The 23,370-nt window shown below is 42.6% G+C and overlaps 1 protein-coding gene and 1 non-coding gene across 17 annotated transcripts in view; both read right to left on the bottom strand.

Moving 5' to 3' along the window:
- The window catches only part of LOC133251295 (uncharacterized), a 293,640-nt gene that overhangs the window by 91,306 nt on the left and 178,964 nt on the right, over window positions 1–23,370 (bottom strand). The window lies entirely within an intron of this gene.
- Window positions 2,191–2,262, bottom strand: TRNAS-AGA (transfer RNA serine (anticodon AGA)). The gene has a single exon. It is a non-coding gene; the product is annotated as a tRNA-Ser (tRNA).

Raw genomic sequence — 23,370 nt, 5'->3', positions numbered from 1 at the left:
AAAACCAGTTGCTGGCAAGGGTGCAAAACAACTGGAACTTATATACCTTGAAGGTAGAAATACAAAATAAGAAAGCTACTGCTGCAAACAATTTGTCAGCTTTTTTTAATATATAAAGTTAAATGTAGAACTACCATAAGACCAAACAGTCCAGGACTCTTTATTTCTCTTGGGTAAAAACTTAATTTCACACAGAAACCTATACATTTATATACCATCTTTACTCATAATCACCGAAAGCTGAAAACAACCCAGACACTTTTAAATTAGTGAATGGATAATCACCATGCCGATGGTTCATCCATACAATAAAAAACAATAAATAAAAGCTAACAATGAAAAGAAACTAACTACTGATTCATGCAACATAGATAAATCTTAAATGCATTTGGCTAAATGGAAGAAGTCAGACCTAAAATCTATATATCCTACACTTCCATTTTTACGAATTTTGAAAAAGGCAAACAAACTCACGACAAGTAGCTGTCAGGGATAGAGGACAGTGAAGGGGCTGATATAATACAAATTAAGAGAGAATGTACGGGTTGCTAGAACTTTTCTGTTCTGTATCACAAGTCTGGTGGTGAAGACATGACTGTATGCACCCTTAGGACTGTACATTACAAAGAGCAAGTTTTCTGTATATGTTTGTTTGGTTTGGGATGTGCTCAGTCTTCGTTGCTGTACACGGACTTTCACCAGTTGTGGCGGCGAGGAAGTTTCACTGCATGTAAATTTATATAAAATACAATCAACCAGGATGTGGTGGGAACACATGATGGAATATAAATTGTAATCTTAATATATAATCTAAGCATTACTAATGAACAGCATAAGCACACTGGAGAGAATTGAAAAGTGAAGAACCTTAGTAACTTTCAAAAACCATATTTGAATTAGGTACTATAGAGCTAAAAAGAAAAAGAACTGTACTCAAATACAGTTTGTATTTGGTAAATTTGTTTCTCACAGAGATATGGGTTAACAATTTTGAAGCAACTTCCAATGTATACTAGAGTTGAACAAATAAACAGATATAGGGTAAATAATGAAAATTCTGTTTCTAACTTTCTATAAAAGCAGTTACAAAGAAGCAAATGGGGAAGGTCAGAAGGGACACTGGTATTGGGTTGCAATTAAAAGTATCAATAAGAACTCAATTGTTTGAGAATCAATAAGAACTCAATAAGAAATCAATTGTTTTTAAAATATATTCACTCTGACAGATACAAAAATAAACATAAATGAGTCTATGAATAAGTTAGTGTGTATATATATCCAAGTTTGGTGCTGACAGACACTAGAAACAATGACATTTCAATACTACTGAGGACTTCACTGCACAGATTTTAGCTTCTAAATATCACTCTTCAATTAAAAAGCAAAAAACCCCAAGACAACCACCACCACAACCAGGGATCCTTGGAAAGTGAAAGGGAAAATTGCTCAGTCGTGTCCAACATTTTGCAACCCCATGGACTGTACAGTCCATGGAATTCTTCAGGCCAGAATACTAGAGTCGGTAGCTGTTCCCTTCTCCTAGGAATCTTCCCAACTCAAAGATCAAACCCAGGTTTCCTGCATTGCAGGCGGATTCTTTACTGACTGAGCCAGCAGGAAAGCCCAAGAATACTGGAGTGGGTAGCCTATCCCTTCTCCAGCAGATCTTCCCAACCCAGGAATCGAACCAGGGTCTCCTACATTTCAGGCGGATTCTTTACCAACTAAGATACCAGGGAAGCATTCTTAGATAAGTGGTTAAATCCAAACCTGGGTCACAGAAAATACAAGAGGAGTCTGGAGCTTCTTGTGTGCCAGAAAGTGACAAGGTGATCAAAAAAAAAAAAAAATGAGGATACCTATAAAGGGCTCAGGAATCAATATCAAAGAGTTCTCCTTGGCCAAAGTTGAAATAATTTAAGCAATAAAATGTATAACAACAGAATAACCTGTAGGATAAAAAATACATACAAGGACCAAAACTAAGAGAGGGAGAGACATGGATGAGAAGGAATGGTTCTTTCAAGAATTCCAATTAACACAAGCAGAAGGGGTAAGTGAAAGTGAAGTCTCTCAGTTGTGTCTGACTCTTTGTGACCCCATAGACTGCAGCCTACCAGGCCCTCCTGTCCATGGGATTTTCCAGGCAATAGTACTGGAGTGGATTGCCATTTCCTTATCCAGGGGATCTTCCCAAGCCAGGGCTCAAACCCGGGTCTCCTGCATTCTAGACAGACGCTTTACCATCTGAGCCACCAGGGAAGTCTAGAAGGGGTAAGGGAAACTGAAAACCACCATTAGAACATCCTGAAATTTGTTACAGCTAAGATCCATTGATGGATGCTAAAATTAGTGGGAGAAAGTTTGAGGAGAAATGGGATATTTGCATAGTCTCAAAGTATTTCTTCCAGATATTAAGGAAAAATAACTTTCAGTGGAAACTCCTGGCAGACACTGCCTCAGCTTGGTGATCACTGTTAGCTCCACCAGTAGTAAGTATTAACATCACATGCCCCCTGATGGGGTAACTGAGAAGGGCGCATCACTACTGGGGTATCTTTGTACAACCTCAACCTAATCATGAGCAAACACTCAGCCCAGAGTGAGGGACATTCTACGAAACAACTCTATAAGAGTGTCAAGACCATGAAAGACTAGTAAAGATAAGCAACTGTCATAGATCAGTAAGGACTGTGGGAGGTGATTGGCAAGGACCAGGATGTGACTGAGAGACTAACACTACTGTCCCAGGAGAGAAGATAATTAAGTGCGTGGTGGGACTCTGGATTGGCTCCTGGAACAGAAAAAGGACATCAGAAACACTAATGAAATGTGAATAAAATCTAGTTTACTTAACAGTATTGTGTCAGTGTTGATTTCTTAGTTTTTAACATATGTACTATGGTTTGTAAGATGTTAGTGAACATTAAGGGAAGCCGGGTGGAGGGTACATAGGAAATCTCCATCCTCATTTTATAACTTTCCTGTAAGTCTCAGGTTATTACAAAATAAAAAGGTTTCCGATTTCCTTTAAGAGAGACTTGACTGTTTAATGCAACAGAGAGAAGAGAGATTTTGGCATTATTACATATCTGGAAGTGAAGTTTAATTTTTTTTTTAAATCGCAAAAGAAATAGGAGTGGGTAAATTGAACTATACTGTCGTAAAGTTCTTATGTTATAAACAACATGATATAAAATTATTTTAAAATATACTGTGGCAAGTTAAATACAAACATTTAAAAACTAAAATTAATTCAGTTCAGTCACTCAGTCGTGTCCGACTCTTTGTGACCCCATGAACCGCAGTACACCAGGCCTCCCTGTCCATCACCAACTCCCGGAGTTCACTCAGACTCATGTCCATCGAGTCGGTGATGCCATCCAGCCATCTCATCCTCTGTCATCACCTTCTCCGCCTGCCCCCAGTCCCTCCCAGCATTACTACAAGTGAAAAACCACAGTAAAATGAAGGTTAACATAATGAGCCATGAGTAGGGGAAAACAGAATCATTTAAAAACTCTGACAAAGCAGGGAAAATATATTATTAAAAAGGTATTAAAACAGTAGAAACAAATAGAATATAAATAGTTAGATGATATACTTAAACTCAACTATATATATATACTAATATTAAATTTTATTCTAAATAGTCCAACTAAAAGCAGAAATTCTCAATATAGATAAAACACAACCATGTATTCTCAAGGAAAAATGGACTTCAAAATGAGACACAGATACATTAAAAGTAAAAATACATAAAAAGGTATATCAGGCAAAGTCTAATCAGGAGAAAGCAGGTGATGAATAATGCCAGAAAAAGAGGGTCATTTCATAATGATAAAGGGGACACACACACACACGAATATTACTGAGCCATAAAAAGGTTCATTTGGAACAAGGTCCATGGGTGGACACTGAGGGCATTGTGTGTTAGTCGCTCAGTTGTGTCCGACTCTCTGTGACTGTATGGACTGTAGCCCTCCAGGCTCCTCTGTCCTTGAGATTCTCCAGACAAGAATAGTGGGTTGCCATTTTCTTGTCCAGGGGATCTTCCCGACCCAGGGATCGAACCCAAGTCTCCCACATCACAGGCGGACTCCTTACTGTCTGAGCCACCAGGGAAGCCATTGAGGGCATTATGATACGTGAAATAAGTCAGAGGAGACAGACAACATCATATGATCTCACTTATACATGAAATATGAAAAACGAATCCCAAGTTTGGGATGTAGAGAACTGATTAGTGGTTGCCTGAAGTGAGGGTTAGGGGTTGTTAACTGAGTGAAAGGGGTCACAAAGTATAAATTTTCAGTTATAGATGAGTAAGTCATGGGAATGTTAAGCACAGCATGATGACTGTACTTAATAATACTATATTGCATATTTGAAAGTAGCCAGGGGAATGGATCTTGAAAGTTCTTATCACAAGAAAAAAACAGTAACTATGTATGGTGATGGATGCTACATGGACTTATTATGGTGATCATTTTGCAATACATACAAATAATAAATCATTATGCTGTATACCCAAAACTAATATATCAATTATAACTCGGTTAAAATAATTTAAAAAAATTAATATTGTGTAGTGTTGGCATGTTGTTGTTCAGTCGCTAAGTCATGTCTGACTCTTTGTGACCCCATGGACTGCAGCACGCCAGGTTCCCTGTCCTTCACTATCTCCTGGAGTTTGCTCAAATTCATGTCTGTTGACTTGGTGATGCCATCCAACCATCTCATCCTCTGTTGCCCCCTTCACCTCCTGCCCTCAATCTTTCCCAGCATCAGGGTCTTTTCCAGTGAGTGAGATCTTCGCCTCAGGTGGCCAAAGTATTGGAGCTTCATGTTCAGATATCAGTCCTTCCAATGTTGTCCTTTCAGTGTTGGCATAAAGATCACCAAATATATCAGTGGAATAGAATGGATAACCCAGAAAGAGACTCTAACATACATGCCTTTTGACAAATGAGCCAAGACAATTCCATTGCAAAAGTAAAGTCTTTTTTAAAAATTAATGCTACATAGTAATATAATAATAATAATGCTGGAACACCTATATATTGCTAATGAGAAAAAAGCAAGCCTTGACTTCTACCTCACACAGAGAATAGGCCAAGCTGTATTTTCCCCATGTCCATATCCAATTATTCCAGCTCCCTCTGTCTCTCCACCACTGGGTGTTATCTTTTTTATTTTTCACTGTCCTAGTGTCTCAGGGGGAAAAAGAACAAACACAGCCCCCATACATTGCTGATAGAAGTATAAAGCAGTGAAAGAACTTTGGAAACATTTTTACATTTTCTTAAAATATTAAATATGTATCTATGTATGACCAGCAATTGCATTCTTAGTCACTCAAGAGAATAAAAATGTATGTTCACTAACTCTCTTGTACAAGAATGTAGCACTTTCACTCACAATAATTCCAAACTGTAACAATCTCCTTCAACACAAAAATCAATCAATAAAGTTGATATTTTTATAGCTGAAATACTATTTCACAATTTCAGAAATGAGGTACAACTACACAGAACAGCAGGGATGAATCTTAAAACATCCTGATTGGAAAAAAAAAAACAGACACAAATGAGTTATAATGTGTAATTTCATTTACATGAAACTCAAAACATACAAAACTAATCTATGGTTATAGTAACAAGAATTTTAGTTGCCTATCAGAGGTAGGTATTGACAAAAAGGGAATACAGGGTAATAGAAATGTTCTATGTTTTGAATGTGGTGTTGGTTACATGGGTATATACATTTTGTTAAAATTCGTCAGATTAAATACTTAAGTTGTATGCATGTCACTGTAGATAAATTTTACCTTGAATAGAAAAAAAAAAAGATCATGCTGGCTGCTGTGTGGAGAACAGTTAGTAATGGGGCAAGAAGGAAAGTGGGGAGAGCAGTTGACAGGCTCCAATAGGTATCCTAGTGAAGGACAGGGAAGCCTGGTGTGTTGCAGGCCATGGGGTCGCAAAGAGTCAAGACATGGTTGAGTGGCTGAACAACAGCAGCAAAGTAGGTATCCAGGTAACAGACGACAGTCACCTGGACATGGCAGCAGAGCAAGTGAAGACAGGTTTGGGATAATAGTCTCCTCTAGGACATCTTTCTTAGTGGTGGCAGCCCTCATAAGTCTTCTCTCAGCTTTACAGGATGTATCATTGGCCCTGTTATATTTATTTCACAACCACTATTGAATACTCATTCCAAACCAGGTACCTAAATCATGTTCCTGCTTTTCATGTGTTGGAATTCTGCCTACCTTCTAAACCAGCCTCTCTACCACTTCATAGTTGTACAATCTCGGGCAAGCTCAGCAACATTTGGAGTCTCAAGTGCCCTTATTCTGTAAATTGGGGTAATAATTATATTCATCCTGAAGACTTATTAAGAGGATTAATTTAGATAAAATACATGTGTATCATTGGGTTTAAATAGGACAATCATGGCCAAGTGTCCATTATCTGACATACAGGAAGGAAATGAAAGACTTTCTTTTCTTACTCATCTCCCTAAGTAGACTGAACTCCCCAAGGCAGGGGAATATTTCCTTCTACTCTTATCTATCCAGTGCATGGTTGACCACAACAAGAGGTATGCTGCATGTAGGTACTTTCTTTCTGGTCCAAATTACCATGGAGTATAGGATTCTGTGGAATGGGTTCTGGGTACAGATCTGCTTAGCTGGGAAACACAGACAGAAAACACAAGATTTTAGAAAATATGGGTTTGCCCTAACTAGACGCCAAGACAAGTCAAACTTTCAAGTGAAACTCAGACATTTAGGGGTTCAATTCAACTTGGTGGTCGGCAAGTTTTGAAAAAAATACAGTTCTAAATAAAAGCTAATGGAAAAGGCTTACTTAAGGGAAAAAAAGCTAATAAAGAATGTTAGCTTAAATAGTGCTTTATGAAACAATATTAAGATGCATTAAAAGCAAAACAAAAAAACAAAAAAAACAAAAATAGGAAACATATGGATTAGATTCCCCTGGAAATATATCAAGTTTTTAAATGTAAGGAGATGCTGTTCAGGAAAATGTGGAAGCTTTGTTGAACTTGAAGCACAAATCATTTTCTGAGTGTATTAAAATTGTTTGCATACTTGTGATGAGCTCAGAGTATATTTCTATCTTTTGGTCAAGTGATGTCAGACTATTGGTCCCCAGAAATCACTCAACACATCAAAATCAAATGCATTTGGATGCTACAGACATGTTTTGTGGAAACACCAGAGTTGGTGGAGAAATGGACTGGGAACCAAAGCTAACTCCTCAGATGGGCTTCCACTGCTTTCAAGGGAAGGAGACATATGGTGTCCAGTTAAAGATGGAGAATGAGACAAACATACATTTACCTCTACTTCCTCCAGAAACACAAGCTGACAACAGAAAGATATTTTTAGGATATAATTCCCATGGAGAGAGAAAACAGGAGAGATTACAAAAGCAAGAACATTTTGGAAGCTGGATAAATGGTAACCAATTTAGCAGACCTGAAAAACTGAGTCCTAAGTCAACAGTAATGCAGGCCAAAAGTCAACTAGTCAGGAATTAGAAGCAACATTAGAAGTGGCAGTGAATGTGCACCTATTAAAAGAAGAATTGGTTTATAATCTATTTAAGAACCGTCAGACCTTCAGAGACCCATTCTCATTCAATGTACCTGGGTGGCAGCCTAATCACCACTCCAGCAGTAGACTCGAAGATTATTTTCTAGAGAGGATGAAACAGAATTGAGGTCATCAAACACAGCAGAAGATGAAAGTATGAGAATGAAAACAGAACAGTTAAGTGAAATTTTACATACCATTATGAACTGAATTATACCCCTCACAAATTCACATATTGAAGGCCTAACTCCCCATAAAAAGAGTTGGCAAGAAAACACAGAAGAACTATACAATAAAGATCTTCACAACCCAGATAATCACGATGGTGTGATCACTCACCCAGAGCCAGACATCCTGGAATGTGAAGTCAAGTGGGCCTTAGAAAGCATTACTACACACAAAGCTAGTGGAGGTGATGGAATTCCAGTTGAGCTATTTCAAATCCTAAAAGATGATGCTATGAAAGTGCTGCACTCAGTATGCCAGCAAATTTGGAAAACTCAGCAGTGGCCACAGGACTGGAAAAGGTCAGTTTTCATTCCAATCCCAAAGAAAGGCAATGCCAAAGAATGCTCAAACTACCGCACAATTGCACTCATCTCACATGCTAGTAAAGTAATGCTCAAGATTCTCCAAGCCAGGGTTCAACAATACGTGAACCGTGAACTTCCAGATATTCAAGCTGGTTCTAGAAAAGGCAGAGGAACCAGAGATCAAATTGCCAACATGTGCTGGATCATCAAAAGATCAAGAGAGTTCCAGAAAAGCATCTATTTCTACTTTATTGACTATACCAACGCCTTTGTGTGGATCACAATAAACTGTGGAAAATTTTGAAAGAGATGGTAATACCAGACCACCTGACCTGCCTCTTGAGAAACCTGTATGCCGGTCAGGAAGCAACAGTTAAAACTGGACATGGAACAACAGACTGGTTCCAAATCAGGAAAGGAGAATGTCAAGGCTGTATATTGTCACCCTGCTTATTTAACTTATATGCAGAGTACATCATGAGAAATGCTGGGCTGGATGAAGCACAAGCTGGAATCAAGATTGCTGGGAGAAATAGCAGTAACCTCAGATATGCAGATGACACCACCCTTATGGCAGATAAAATAAAGAACTCTTGATGAAAGTGAAAGAGGAGAGTGAAAAAGTTGGCTTAAAGCTCAACATTTAGAAAACAAAGATCATGGCATCTGGTCCCATCACTTCATGGCAAATAGATGGAGTAACAGTGGCTGACTTTATTTTCCTGGGCTCCAAAATCACTGCAGATGGTGACTGCAGCCATGAAATAAAGACGCTTACTCCTTGGAAGAAAAGTTATGACCAACCTAGACAGCATATTAAAAAGCAGAGACATTACTTGGCCAATAAAGGTCCATCTAGTCAAGGCTATGGTTTTTCCAGTAGTCATGTATGGATGTGAGAGTTGGACTGTAAAGAAAGCTAAGTGCTGAAGAATTGATGCTTTTGAACTGTGGTGTTGGAGAAGACTCTTGAGAGTCCCTTGGACTGCAAGGAGATCCAACCAGTCCATCCTAAAGGAAATCAGTCCTGAATGTTCATTGGAAGGACTGATGCTGAAGCTGAAACTCCAACACTTTGGCCACCTGATGTGAAGAGCTGACTCATTTGAAAAGACCCTGATGCTGGGAAAGATTGAAGGCAGGAGGAGAAGGGGACAACAGAGGATGAGATGGTTGGATGGCATCACCAACTCAATGGACATGAGTTTGGGTAAACTCCAGGAGTTGGTGATGGACAGGGAGGCTGGCATGTTGCAGTCCATGGGGTCACAAAGAGTTGGACACGACTGAGTGACTGAACTGAACTCCCCACATTATCATATTTGGAGTTTGGGCCTTTAAGAAGGTCATTAAGGTTAAATGAGGTCATAAGTTAGGGTTCTGTTCAGTAGAACTATTGTCCTGATAAGGAGAGGAAGGGGTGACACCAAAGCATTCTCCTTCCTCCTGCCCACAGTAGAAAGATCATGTGAGGTACAGGGAGAAGGTGGCCTTCTGAAGAGAGGCCTCACCAGAACCAAGCCTCTGTCTTTGCTCTTCTAGTCTCCAAAACAGTGAGAAAATAAATTTCTGTTGTTTAAGCCACCCAGACTGTGGTATTTTGTTATGACAGCCTGAGCAGACTAGTAATACACATACTAAGGAGATAGTTAGCCTTCTTTCCCTCCTAAAGTCCATGAATGCTGAGAGCCAAATGTATACCTTCTAGGCAGAAGACTGGAGACAATTTCTCTGAACAATCTTACTAGTGCAAGAGATACATTCAAAAGACATCAACAGTGAGGATTCTCTTGCAAACAGCCTACCTAGATTATGCTACATGAAGTTCATAGTTTAAACAGCCCCACCTAAAGGACACAGAGCTTTCAAGTCAGCTTTTAAATGACCTCTACTCTTAAAGGTGATCAGGCAATCAAGAATAACAAGGCACTTGTGGAGACTATATAATATGAAACATAGAGACCAAAATAAGTAGGGAAGGAGAAGAAAACTTGAGTGAAATCACAGTACCTTAGAGAAAATATTATATCTATGAATCAACAACAAGATGTTATTTTAAAAAGGAATGTTTAGAAAACAAGAGAGAGATCTTGGAAAATTTTTTAAATGATGGAAGAAATACAATGCATAAAAATTTCAAAGATAAACAGCCCAGAAAATAGAGAAAACAAAAAAAAAATGGAAGAGAAATAAATGAGAATATTGAGGAAATAGTTCAATACATGCACCTCTAAATAATAGGTGTTTCAGGGAGTAGGTGGGGAGGTAGAAAATAAAAAGAGGGGAAATGAAAGTGGAAATAATCAAGGAAACAATTTTCATAGGTAATAGCGAAGAGTTGGGGCATGACTGAGTGACTTCACTTCCCCTTTTCACTTTCATGCATTGGAGAAGAAAATGGCGACCCACTCCAGTGTTCTTTCTTGCCTGGAGAATCCCAGGGACAGGGGAGCCTGGTGGGCTGCTGTCTATGGGGTCGCACAAAGTCGGACACGACTGAAGCGACTTAGCAGCAGCAGCAACAACCAGAATTGAAGGATATAAGTTTCAAAAATGCTCACAAAGTGCCCTGCACGATGAGTAAAAATATATCTACTCTAAAGAACTGCATACAAAATTTCAAAACAACCAGAGCAAAGAAAATTTCCTATAGTAGAGAGGGAGAGAGAGAAACAGATTTCACTAATGGCCTTCTTGGCAACACTGTAACCATGAAGACAATGGCACAAGGCCATCAAAGTTTTGAAAGATTATTTCCAACCCAGAATTCTATACCCAGCCAAACCATCAAGTAAGCATGAGGCTAGAATAAATACATTTTAAAATATCCAAGGGTACAAAAAATACTTAGTTCTTTATAAGTTAATGTGAAAAAAATGCGCTCCACTAAAGCAAAGAAGAAACCAAAGAAAGAGGAGGATATGGGATCCAGGAAATAGAAGATCAGCAGAAAAATAAAACTGAGGGAATCGCCAATATGCTAATGAAGAAACCTGGAACAAAAACTGGATAGCAGATCTAGAAAGCACCCGACCAAGTTCAGAGGCTGTGGGAGAGATTTTCTCAGAAGGTGGACACGATAGAATAAAGTTTGTGGAAACAATTTTAAGACAGACTTTATTCAGCTAGAGAGGAGTTTGGTGTTGAACTAGTGACCTATAACAAAACACTGAGCAGAGGTGGAAAAAAGGTAACTGACGAGAGGAAATGGTCAGGAAAGTACGAGTCATCATAGTTCAGCTATGAACAGAACTTCAAGGGTCACAATAATTCAACCACCAAACACCGATATAATGAAATTATGCTATTAACTATTTTAGAACAATGGGAGAGGAGAAGTGCAGGTGATGATGAAAAGAGAGTTAAATCCTCATTTCCACAGCAGAAAGTCAATCAACAATGCCAAAGATGGAAGAATTCAAGCAGCAGCATAAGTACATTATTTAGAGACACAGAGGGAAATATCAAAAGAATCCACTAGATTACTAGTAGTATCAATAGTGGCCTCTGAGAAGTAGAAAATGAGGGAAGTGGGCAGAAGTCCAGGACCAGGATATGGGGGGTGTGTGCCTGTGTGTGTTTACACAAGTCTAGTAACATCTGACTCTAAACCATTTGCAAATGTAATTTTTATTTTTTTACATGAAATTTAAAACAAAAACTAATAAAAATTTTAAACAGGAAAACAGTGAGAAAGAGGAAAAGGAAAGGAAGAAGAAGGGGTGAGAGGGAATGAGGGAGAAAAAAGTATGGGCATTCTGGCTTCTGAATTACTATTAGAAGTTACAAGTCAGCTTGCAGGCTGCTTGCTCTAAAAGCTCCTACCTCTCTACTTCCTGACAGAAGTCACCTCTAGCTACCAAAAATTCAGGGACAAACAGTAGACTGTGCCCCAAGTTCCATACACATGAAAGCTGTCCTAATAGCCCTCACAAAAAATAGATTTTCTCACCGATTGGAAGGATTCATTTTAGCCATACCTCCAAAAGTGGAAACAGTGACAGATTTTATTTTCTTGGGTTTGAAAATCACTGTGGACAGTGATTGCAGCCACAAAATGAAAAGATGCTTGCTCCTTGGAAGGAAAACTATGACAAACCTAGACAGCATATTAAAAAGCAGAGCCATCAGTTTTCTGACAAAGGTCCATATAGTCAAACCTATGGTTTTCCCATTAGTCATGTATGGATGTGAGAGCTGGGACCATAAAGAAGGCTGAGCACCCAAGAGTTGATGCTTTTGAATTGCGGTGCTGGAAAAGACTCTTGAGAGTCCCTTGGACTTCAAGGAGATCAAACCAGCCAATCCTAAAGGAAATCAACCTGTAAAACTCATTGGAAGGACTGATACTAAAACTCCAATACTTTGGCCACCTGATGAGAAGAGCAGAGTCATTGGAAAAGACCCTGATGCTGCAAAAGATTGAGAGCAGGAGAAGGGGGCGACAGAGGTTGAGACTGTTGGATGACATCACTGACTTCATGGGCTTGAGTCTGAGCAAACTTCCGGAGGTAGTGAAGGACAGGAAAGTGGATGTGCTGCAGTCCATGGGGTTGCAAAGATTCAGGCATGACTTAGCGACTCAACAACAACTCCAGGACCACCTGGGTGTGTGGTCTCGCTCCTAGAAAACACCTACCTACTCACCAGTACAGGGGTAAGGTTGGTACTGAGGATGCTCTGAGAACCTCAAGCCTCACCCTAGAGGCTTTTGGATTCTGATCCTACAGGGGGAGATAAGAATGCAGGATCAAACACTCAGGAAGGAGAGGGGTCCCTCGTCACCAGCTAGGTCAGGCTCAACCCCTGGGCTTTCTCCTCCACCTCAATCAAAGCAATGGCAGGACGCTGGTTTACGTTGAAACCATCTAAATGGGCAGCCCTGCCTGAGAGCCATCTCTTAGCTAATCAGGAGGATTTCAGAGGAAGAATACTGTATCAGTCCGCACACAAAAACACAAACCAGAAAAACTTGGAACAAGATTTCATCTTTTAACTATGAATGTTGTAACTAGCAATGAGTAGCTTCAGTCGGCTTGATTTTTTCCTTGTAATTATTTTAGTAATTCACAGATACAAAAAAAATCTGAGAATACAAGAAGGTAGAATGAAGATCTCCCTTCCTGCTCAAGCTCCCGGGACCTCTGTCTGAAGGAAACCACTGTGAGTGGTTTCTTACGCATTTCCTTGGGGTATATTCTGTACATATAAACATGTGTTTTACACAGCTTATACTTTTTAACCCAAATGAGAGTAAACCAAATGGGCATATTGCTCTACACTTTCCTTTTTCTATACCTTAAAAAAAAACATATCTTAGCAATATGTTAAGATCTGCAAGATACATTTTAGGGCCCCGGTACCTTATAACGGCTGTTGGGTATGCCACTGTATTCAAGTACCTTAGTTTAACCAGTCCTCCATTGGTGGATGTTTATAGTTCTTTCTTTTTTTTTCTCTACAATAAACAGGGAGGTAGTAAATGTCCTTAGATGCATATCACTGCATTAATTTATTAACATATCCATAAGATAAGTTTCTGTATATAGAAATGCTAAGTCAAAAGGATGGTGCATTTTTAATAGAACCTTCCAAACTTTCTCCACAGATCTTGCACCAATTCACACTCCCCACTCACTTATGTGAATATGTCTATTTCCCCATATCCTTTCCAACAAAAGGTATCAGCAAAATTTTAAACCTTCATTTGCTTGCAAGGTGAAAATTGTATCTTGCTATGTTAATAGATATTTTTAAAAAATATAGACAGGATTGAACTTCTTTTCATTTGCTAATAAGCTGTTCTTCTTTCTTTTCCTGTGAACTATTTGCTCAAATCTTTACCCATCTTTCCACTGGGCTATCTGCCTTTTTCTAATTGGTTTTTATTTCTTTTTATTTTTAAATTAAGTTTTGGGGGAGTATAGTTGATTTATAATGTTGCGTTAGTTTCTGCTGTGCTGCAAAGTAAATCAGCTATACATATACATGTATCCACACTTGTCAAGATTGTATTCCCATATAGTTCATTTACAGAGTCTAATTGATTTTTAAAGGTTACTTAGAAAAGGAGATTGGTTAACCTTGAACCAGAATTACATGCATGACTTTTCTAACAGTACTTGCATGTTAAATCCTACAATTGACGGGGAAGAGAGGATAGTCCTCCCAGGGTCTCAGGTGAGCCCCTGAAAGCTGGAGGAGGGTGATGACAACAGTCCCAACAGGTGGGTGTTGTGTAAGTGCAGTTAGCGTGCCAAGTGCTGAGTGCCTTTCACACCTCATTGCATTTCATCCTTACCGTGACCCCATGAGGAAGGTACCATTAGCATCCCTATTTTACAGACAAAGCAGACTCAGATCCAGCCTGCCTAGGGTCTCACAGCCAGTAAACAGAGCTAAGATACAAACCCAGGCTACGGGACCCAGAGACCCAGCTGTTAACCACTCTGCCCTACTGCCCACAGTGGATTCCCAGTGCCCAGCGCATAGTAGGGACTGAGGGTCATGGCGATCACTCTAGACTGATTGCATCTTGCTGCCATCCCAGAAAAGCAAACCACAAGAGTAACCTGGGGGCAGTTGCCGACTGTCCTGTTCCCCACTGAGTTCTCAATGTCTAGAAAGGTCGCTGGCACAAAGCAGGTGCTTGGTAAATGGTGGCTGAGTGAATGCATGAATGAATGAATAATGCCTTCTCCGTGGACTGTGAGCTCTCAAGGGCAAGGACTGTGACTGGCTTGTTCTCCCAGAGCCTAGCTTGGTGCCTTGCACCAGGAAGACCAAGACCGATCAAAGACAGTGTGTTGAAAGAAGCAAGCACCTCTCCACTGTTTGGGATGGTGCTCCCCACAAGCTTTAACTAACTCTTAGTCAAGCTAGAGGAGCACCACCAACCCTGGAAAATGTTCTATTGGACAACACTTGACATGTCACACTGGGAAGACCCATATAAACAAGTAGGAAGTGAGGGAGTCAGGGGAGCCAGGGCAGTAAGACACGGGCAACCTGCCCACTCGCAGGTCACGCAGCTGGGCCCCTTCCTCCACCTCTGCACAAAGGTTGTGCCTGCTAGTATTTCTCAGCTGGGAGAACAGCAGCAGCCCAGAGCCTCCATGGTCATTTCACAGTTTACTGAGGACAGACCTAGCTTTCTGTCTGCATTAATTTATCTGGTCTTCAAAACAACCACATGCCACATGGACTATTTTTATTTGCAGGATGCAGAAAGGCACAGAGAGGTTAAATTGCTCAAGGTCATGAACTCAGCAGAGCTGGGGTTTTCACCAAACAGACCTCTGGACTCCTCTGCCCAGCAGCAGTGCTCTTCACCCCACTCCCTGAGGAAGGAAGAGCTCACCCCCCAACTCCCACTCATCCTCCCAGACCCAGCGCCCCCTCCATCTCAGCTGGGGCCCCTGACTCCTGAGCCCTACTCCCACCCCGTGCCCCTCAGCCTGTGCTCCCGCTCTGTGAGCAAAGGCAGGAACTGCCTGGCTCATTGTTCAGCTTCTCAGGGTATGAGCACAGATTCCCCACACGGCCCCTGCCCTCAAGTGCTCCCCCTGGTCTGCTCCCCGCACCGTGCAGTGGCCAACAGGGCTCTTGAGGCCCCTCCGCACTTCCTGTCATACGTCTGGCTGAGGGACCCAGCTCGCATCCAACAGCCTCTCATGCTGAAGGAACTGAATGAGGCCGCAGGTGATCTGGGTCCCATCTCAGTCTGTCTGCATCGGTCTGAGGGCAGATAGCCAGGCAGGCTTTGCTGCCAGTTCTGTGACAATGAAGTGAAAGTGAAAGTTGCTCAGGGGTGTCCGACTCTGCAACCCCATGGACTGTACAGTCCATGGTAACCCGTGCTAAAGAGCTTAGGCTCTGGTGTCAGTGAGGTGAGTTCGTACTCAGTCCTGTCTGACTCTTTGTGACCTCGTGGACTGTAGCCCGCTCGGCTCCTCTGTTCATGAAATTCTCCAGGCAAGAATACTGGAGTGGGTTGCCATTTCCTCCTCCAGGGCATATTCCCACCCAGGAATTGAACCTGTGTCTCCTGCATCTCCTGCACTGGCAGGCAGATTCCTTACTACTAGCTCTACCTGGGAAGCTCTGGTATCAGACATGGGTTCAAATATACTCTGTGTGACACTGGTTGAGTTACTCAACCTCTCTGAGCCAAAGTTTCTTTGGCTGTCAAATAGGGATAATAGTATCCCTCTCCCATCTCAGGAGCTTGGGGAGGATTAGCTAGTTAGTAAGACCCCACCTATTCCCTGAAACTGCACTGTGCACAGGCCCTGGGCAGGTATTCTCACTGTGTCATGGAGACAGTCCTGGGAGAGCCCTGAGGAGTCCTTTATCCAGGAGCACACTCACCAGCCCCTTCCGTGTCTCCTCCCCTCCTTCCAGGCCTACAATCCCTCATGAGATACATCTCAAGTTCTAGTCTCCAGCCAAGCTCACATGTGAGAGTAAGATGATGGATGAACCCTGAATCTAAGGATGCCCAACCCCCCACCATCCTCCAGGCTCGAGTCCACAAGTCCTCCCAGCTCCAGGCCTGTCAGGGCCTTTGGGAAAGTGGGGGCGGGAGAGCTGGAAGAGGAGCTGTGAAAAGCGGAACAGGCTTCACCCTAGGATCTTCCTCACCATCTGTCTTGCCAGGCATGGCAAGGGGGGCCTCATCCATCCATCAGGATTGACACCAGATCCTTGCCCCCCAGCCATGTCTGGGCATCCCTCGCCCACCCTTCCCCTCCCTCTTCTATTCCCAGAGCTTGGCTTGTTGCAGGGCCGGGCTTGCTCTTAATTAGCCTGACAAAACTCAGTCACCAGGGGAAGTCCTTGAAGTTGAGGATTTCAACAAAGCTAAACCACTAAATCCTGTGGCCGCCAGCCTGTCTTCACAGCTTCTCTGGCTCTGCCAGAAATCGTGCTTACTCCCATGCAGAAACCACAGTCCTGGCGGCTTCGGTGTCTCCCCCAGTCCTGGGCCACCTTATCAGGGCAGGCCTGGCCCATCCTTTATCTGCCTGCCATCTCTAAGTGCTTCCATCCCCCTGACAGGCCCCATAAAAGCTGGTTAAAGACAAGGCTGTCCCGCTTTTTGACATCGCTGACTTCAAAGGCCACAGATGAGGTGGGCGCGATCTGGTTGCTTTGCTGAGTTGAGAACGATGCCCGGTGCTCTTGCAATGACTCTGTTGGTCTGGGGATGACACTAGGAGCCCCAGAGCTTAGCAATAAATATCCAGAAATGGTTAAGGGCACAGGCTCTGGAGCCAGGCAGCCCCAGTTCAAGCCCCAGTTCAGCCACTGGGTTACTGGACTGCTTAACCCTGTTGCTGTGAAGCTTCTCTGACAAACGGGGATGATGTAGTTCACCTGTCTAACCCTCCAAATGTCACTGGGACAGGCCCGGCATGGTAAAGAGGACTCCCTTCTGTAGGGGCTTGGCTGCTTCTTGGCACTCCCTAGAGCCACCCTAACAGGGCCCAGGTCATCAGAGATCACAGCTCCAAAACCCTTCATCCCATAGTGGCAAGAGTTTTTCCCCCCAGGGAGCAGGAATTATTGTTTAATATGAGCACAGAGTTTCAGCTGGGTAAGATGAAAAGAATTCTGGAGATGGATGATAGAAACGGTTGCACAATACAAACTGACCTAATGTCACTGAACTGTATGCTTCCAAGTGGTGAATATTATGCTATGAATAGTTTACCACAATTTTTTTAAAAGTCTGACCCTATGTAAGGAGGCAGTTGAGAGGAATGGAAACAAGGCACTCCCTAGGTCTTTTAAGAGCTCAAGCTGGAACCCAAGATTCATACTGGCTGATAATAGAAATGAAGCTAAACCAAGAACTGCCCCCTCCTGCCAGCCCCAAACCCATCCCCTGGTCCCGTCAGCCCCCACCTGGGGCAAAGGAGCTGTCTCAGGAGGGGTCAGCCGTGCACACGGCCTCACCTCCCGGGGGACCCTGAGTACAGCCCTGCCTGGCTCACGCCCACAAACAGTGGCTGCGTAGAACCCTTGCTGCAGGTCCTTAGGACAAAGAAAGAAGTGCAGAAAGGGAAAGGGGAAGACGGAATTAAGTCATCCTCAGCTTTTCTCCCAAGTCTCACTGAGAAGAATCAAGATGCTTTTCAGGCCCACTGCCCAGAGACAAAACAGGAGATGAAAATATTTATTTGTTTCTAAGGCTCTTGCAATCCCAGGATGAAAAGCCCACCTTGGTTGAAACTTACTGCAGCCTGAGCTACTCCCACGGTTGCCCCTGCCCCCAGGCAACCGTCTACTTGCTCAGGTCCTGGTGCAAGAAGTTCCACTGGGGAGAAAAAGTGGGATCCCTGTCCCCACAGAAACGGAATCTATTAAATGAGAATTATCCCCTATTGGCATCAGGGAGCCATAAATAGCCCAGCCGCCCCAGTTGAATCACCAGAGCTAGCACTGTGTCAGCGTTTCTATATAAACCAGGGTTTGCTAGGGGATTAGCTCACAGCCATAAAAAATTTGCTCCAGGCTGAAACTTGGCCTAAAGAAAATCTCAGCCTGCGAGTAGATACTGCAAAGAAAGCCAGACAGACACCGCCCCAAGCCTGCCAAGGACAAGGGTGTCTCTGACCAGGACCTCTTATACCAGGGGCTCTGTTGTCACCAGCATGTAAGAAACCTGGTGATTTAGGGCACCACTTGGGGTTGTCATAATTCAAAAGTTGGTCCTTCCCGCCACCACCCCCCCCACCCCGCAAGCCAAAAGAAGGATATTTGCTGCTCTGAGAGCTTCACATAGGCCTGGGTTCGGGAATGTGTAATCGAAACCCTCCCCTTTCCCTGTTGATAGCTAATAGTCAAGAAAAGAGAGATTTACCCAAGCAGGGAACCAGTGCTCATGCTGATTCTTCGTACAGTGTCGGGACAATGGGAGCTGTCTTCCACCCTAAAGCAAGGCCTGGGAACCTAACATATCCTAAAAGTAGAATAACTCCATACATACAAGACACAGATGTAGTCAATGGGGAAAGGAAACTTTGCTTCGGTTTGGTTTTTTCCTTTATGGATAGGCAGTTAGTCCAACATCACCTGTTAAATAAAGCTAGACCCCTCTACACATCATCTCATACCTGGCTTCCTGGTGAATTAAAGATCTAAATGAAAAAGATACAACTATAAAAAAATAGTAGAAGAAAACTTATGGGAATGTATATATAAACTCTGAGGGAGAAGGTCTTCTTAAAGAAGACATAAAAACTAGAAGCCATAAAGAAAGAGAGGTTTTAATACCTGACAATGCAAAGTTTTAAATTTTTAGGTAGCCAGATTTATCATAGACAAAATTAAAAGAAGGGAGAAAAAACTGCAACACTTATTGCTAAGGGTTTATATGCTATCTTAATAAAGGACTTCTACAGATAAGAAAAAGAAAGAATATCAGAAAAAGAGGCAAAGGATATGAAAAGGCAATTTAAAGACAAGGAAATGTAAATTGCCAGTAAGCAGTGGAAAAGATATGCAACTTCATTAGTTAGGGAAATACAAATTAAAACAACAAATCTGACCCATCAGAGTGATAGAATAGTAATACCTAGGGCTAGTAAGGGAAACAGGAGTACTCACTCATTCCTAGGGTCTGATAAACTGCTATAATCTTTAGAAAAGATGTATAGCACCGTCTATTAAAATTTAAAATACCAGCAATCTCACTTATAGGATTATGTCCTGCAGGGCATATCTACAAGAATGTTTACAGAAGCACTGTTTATCAGGGCAAAAAGTAAAATCAAAATGAATGTCCATCAGTTAAAGTGTTGAATAAATTGTGTTATGTTTATACCATCAAATGTAAATTATGCAGCTATTAGGAGAATAAAAAGAATAAATAACATCTTACATGTACTAACAGAAAAAGCCATGCTGGATTTTTTTCCTTTTTAATTACTCATATATTATATTGCAGCATCCATGAACATCTATTGTCCTACTACTCAGTCTATTTCTTTTTATTTTTCCTTTATATTAATAAAATTTTTAAGAGTTATCCATGAATGTCAGAAGGTTTGAACATGTTTATGTCCCTTACTGATAAAGCAAGCTTTTCTCGGCAAATTTACTAGCCGGCACAATACCATGAGGTGGCATTAACTAAAAAAGCACTGTCAAGGTAGTGTTTGGTTAGTGCGAGCCAGATTTTATTTTTAAAAAGAAATAATTTAAAATATGAAAAGTTAAAATTCCAATATGTGTGTATACATACATTTTAAGTTTGTGGGGGCATGGAGAGAGATGTAAAGATGTCCTATACCGTTAGGTCTGATAACCTCAGGAACGGGATTGGCAGTGGGACCCAAGAGCTACTAACTTTTTCTGTACTCAACTCTAAATAGTTTGGTTTTTTTTAGTGCAAACATGTATAACTTTTAAGATATTTTTAAGTAGAAAAGTTTTTAATCACTCCAAAAACAAAGTCAAAAAAGGCAAAGTGATAGCTGAACCTCAAGACATGCTTAATAAGTACTAATGTGTGTGCATGCCTAGTCGTGTCTGACTCTTAGGGACCCCATGGGCTGTAGCCTGCCAAGCTCCTTTGTCCATGGTATTACCCAGGCAAGAATGCTGAAGTGGGTTGCCATTTCCTCCTCCAGGGGATCTTCCCAATCCAAGAATCGAACCAGAGTCTCCTACACTGGCAGGCAGATTCTTTACCACTGAGCCACCTGGGAAGCCCGATAAATACTAAGGCTTGTACTAATTAACTAAGGCATGGTCAGAGAAGTAGCACTGCCCCTGAACTCAGGGAGCTCACAGAGCTCAGGGGGACAAAATGCACACAGTCCTTAGAGAACAATTTTAAAATCCACAGAGATTCGGGGGCAGACAGGATCTGGGGTGTTCAGGGAGGGCTTCGTGGTGGAGGTTTCCCAGGGTTTCAGGATGGAAGGCCTTGGATAAATGGAGGACTAGGGAGTGCAAGAGCAGTGCCGACGCAAACGAAAGGTCCCGGGCTGTGAGTGAGCCTGGCCCTTAGAGGCTGGGGTCTAGGAAAAGGCCTGGCACGCTGTGGATGCTTCTACATGCCTCCTGAGCTCGGCCTGCTGCACCCCCTTCTCTTCAGAAGGAGGCAGTGGCCATCGAGAGTTTGCACATCAGTCTGAACGCTGCCTCTTCAAAGGACAGGTTTCAGTTTCCCTGCAGAGGACCGGGTCTGTGGGGAATGATTCAAGGCAAGACTGCTCTCTGTCCCAAAAGCTGAGCCAAATGCAGGCTCTTGAAAGTCTGGGAGGCCTACCAGGGAGCAGGGCTCACCTCTGGGGTCACAGAGCGGTATTCACGCCAGGACCAGGTTGGCTCCTATCACCACGCCAACCTCAGGTCAACCTGCCTCCCTCAGAAGCACACAGGTGGAGGCTGCAATCTTCCCAGCTGGTATCTAAGCTGCTTGAGGGTAGCAACCAGCCCTGTGTGGCTCACAATCCTCTGCCAGAGGCTTCAATGAGTAAGTGACCCCTTCATATTGCTTTGTATACTTGGTCTTTGCTGCAGAAGCCTCTGGCTTTCCCCCTTGCTGGCTGGTAGAATGATAACATTGCCAGGAGTTGGGAGGAAAGAGCTGGGGTCTGGAGTTCACAAACTGATAAATAAGGTTCTGTTCTAAGAGGCCAAAAGAAAACAGGGATTCATACCAATATTCTTGAGAGTATTTGAAGAAGGAAGAGGACAGGCTGTCCATTATTTCCATGGGGGAAGGAGAAGAAAGGGTAGTTTGCAAATCATGTTCACTGGAGGCAGAAGCAGTCGTCGGTCTATTTCACATGATTTCTGAAAGAAGGTGTGAGGAAGGGACGTGGTCTTCCCACGGGCACATCCTTAGTGGAAAAAGGTGACGCTTTATTTTGTCTCAAGCTCAGGAATGTCCTGGCGGGACTTTAAGCAGGGAGAGCAAAGCTGGCTCCAAAGAGACGCATCCCGCCCTGTCAGCTTCTTTCCTCAGCCCTTGGATGGTTCATCCCCATCTGCGTCCAGTCTGTGACCGGCAGTATTCACGGGGTCCCGCTCAGCCTGTACTGATTCACTGTCCTGAAAGGTTGGGGCAGAGACACACACTATCTCCCAGACGTGCAACTGAGGGCTCTTCCAACCCCAACTCCTCGTTCATTCTGTCCAGCTCTGTTCCCAGCTACTGAGCCTCCGTAGCAGGGTGCAAGGCCTTGGGTACCAGGGCGGGCATGGCTCCTGTTCTCACAGACTTAGAGCCGGCAACCTCCAATCTGAGCCTCATGGTTTTCCTTCTAGAACCCACAGGAATGATGATGCCTTCCTCCTCCTAGGGCAATTGTCACTTCTTTCAGAACCCAAAGGGGCTGGCTCCCTATCTTGGTTTCAAAATCTTCACTTTCTGCTCAGAGGAAATGAGCTTCCTTCATTCATTCCACCAGTGTTTAGTGAGAGATTCTTATGAGCCAGGCTGTGATCTAACAAAATAGAAAAAAACAATCTCTACCCTGCTGCTGCTGCTAAGTCGCTTCAGTTGTGTCCGACTCTGTGCGACCCCATAGACGGGGCTTAAATTTTAGGGGTGGAAGTAGCAGAAAAACTAATAAGTAAGTCATTTCTCCAAGTGCTGTGAGCTAAAAAGCTGGAGCAGGGTGTGCTCTGGGAATAAGGGAAAGGGGGGTATGTTGAATAGGGGGGCTCAGTGAGCTTCCCTCTCGGCTCCCGCCCGCTCGGCTTTATCTTCTTGCTGAGATGGTGTTATTATGGTTCCCAAATGTTTGAGGCTCGAGTGAAGAGTTCATCTGTAATGGGATTATCTCCGGCCCTGTTTGCTTTCATTACAGTCCCACTCTCTCCGAGCATGAGAATCTAACCTTACCGAAAGCATATTTTGGTAATCTGATATAAACTAAATTTAAACTTTGACCTCCAACAATAAAAATGCTACTTTCCCCCTCTGCAGACCTGAAATACAGATTAAGGGCCTGCCAGCTTCACTTTCCGGGTTTCTAACTGACTTCTAATTAGATTCGAAGCATGACTCAGAAGAGTCAGGCCCACCACGGGCACTGGCACACTGGCCTGGCTTTTCCTCCTACCCATCAGAAGTTGGATGCCTCTCCCAACTTTCCTGCATCTTTCCCTTCAGCTCCTGTTTCATAGGATTGTCGCTGAATCGCAAGTTAGCACTGAAAACTCAAGATGAAATTTCTGTCTGAAGTCACA

The sequence above is a fragment of the Bos javanicus genome, chromosome 7 (genome assembly GCF_032452875.1).
Source record: "Bos javanicus breed banteng chromosome 7, ARS-OSU_banteng_1.0, whole genome shotgun sequence".
Classification (NCBI taxonomy): Eukaryota; Metazoa; Chordata; class Mammalia; order Artiodactyla; family Bovidae; genus Bos; species Bos javanicus.
The sequence above is the reverse complement of the archived record's forward strand: the minus strand, read 5'-3'. Positions and strand labels throughout refer to the sequence as shown.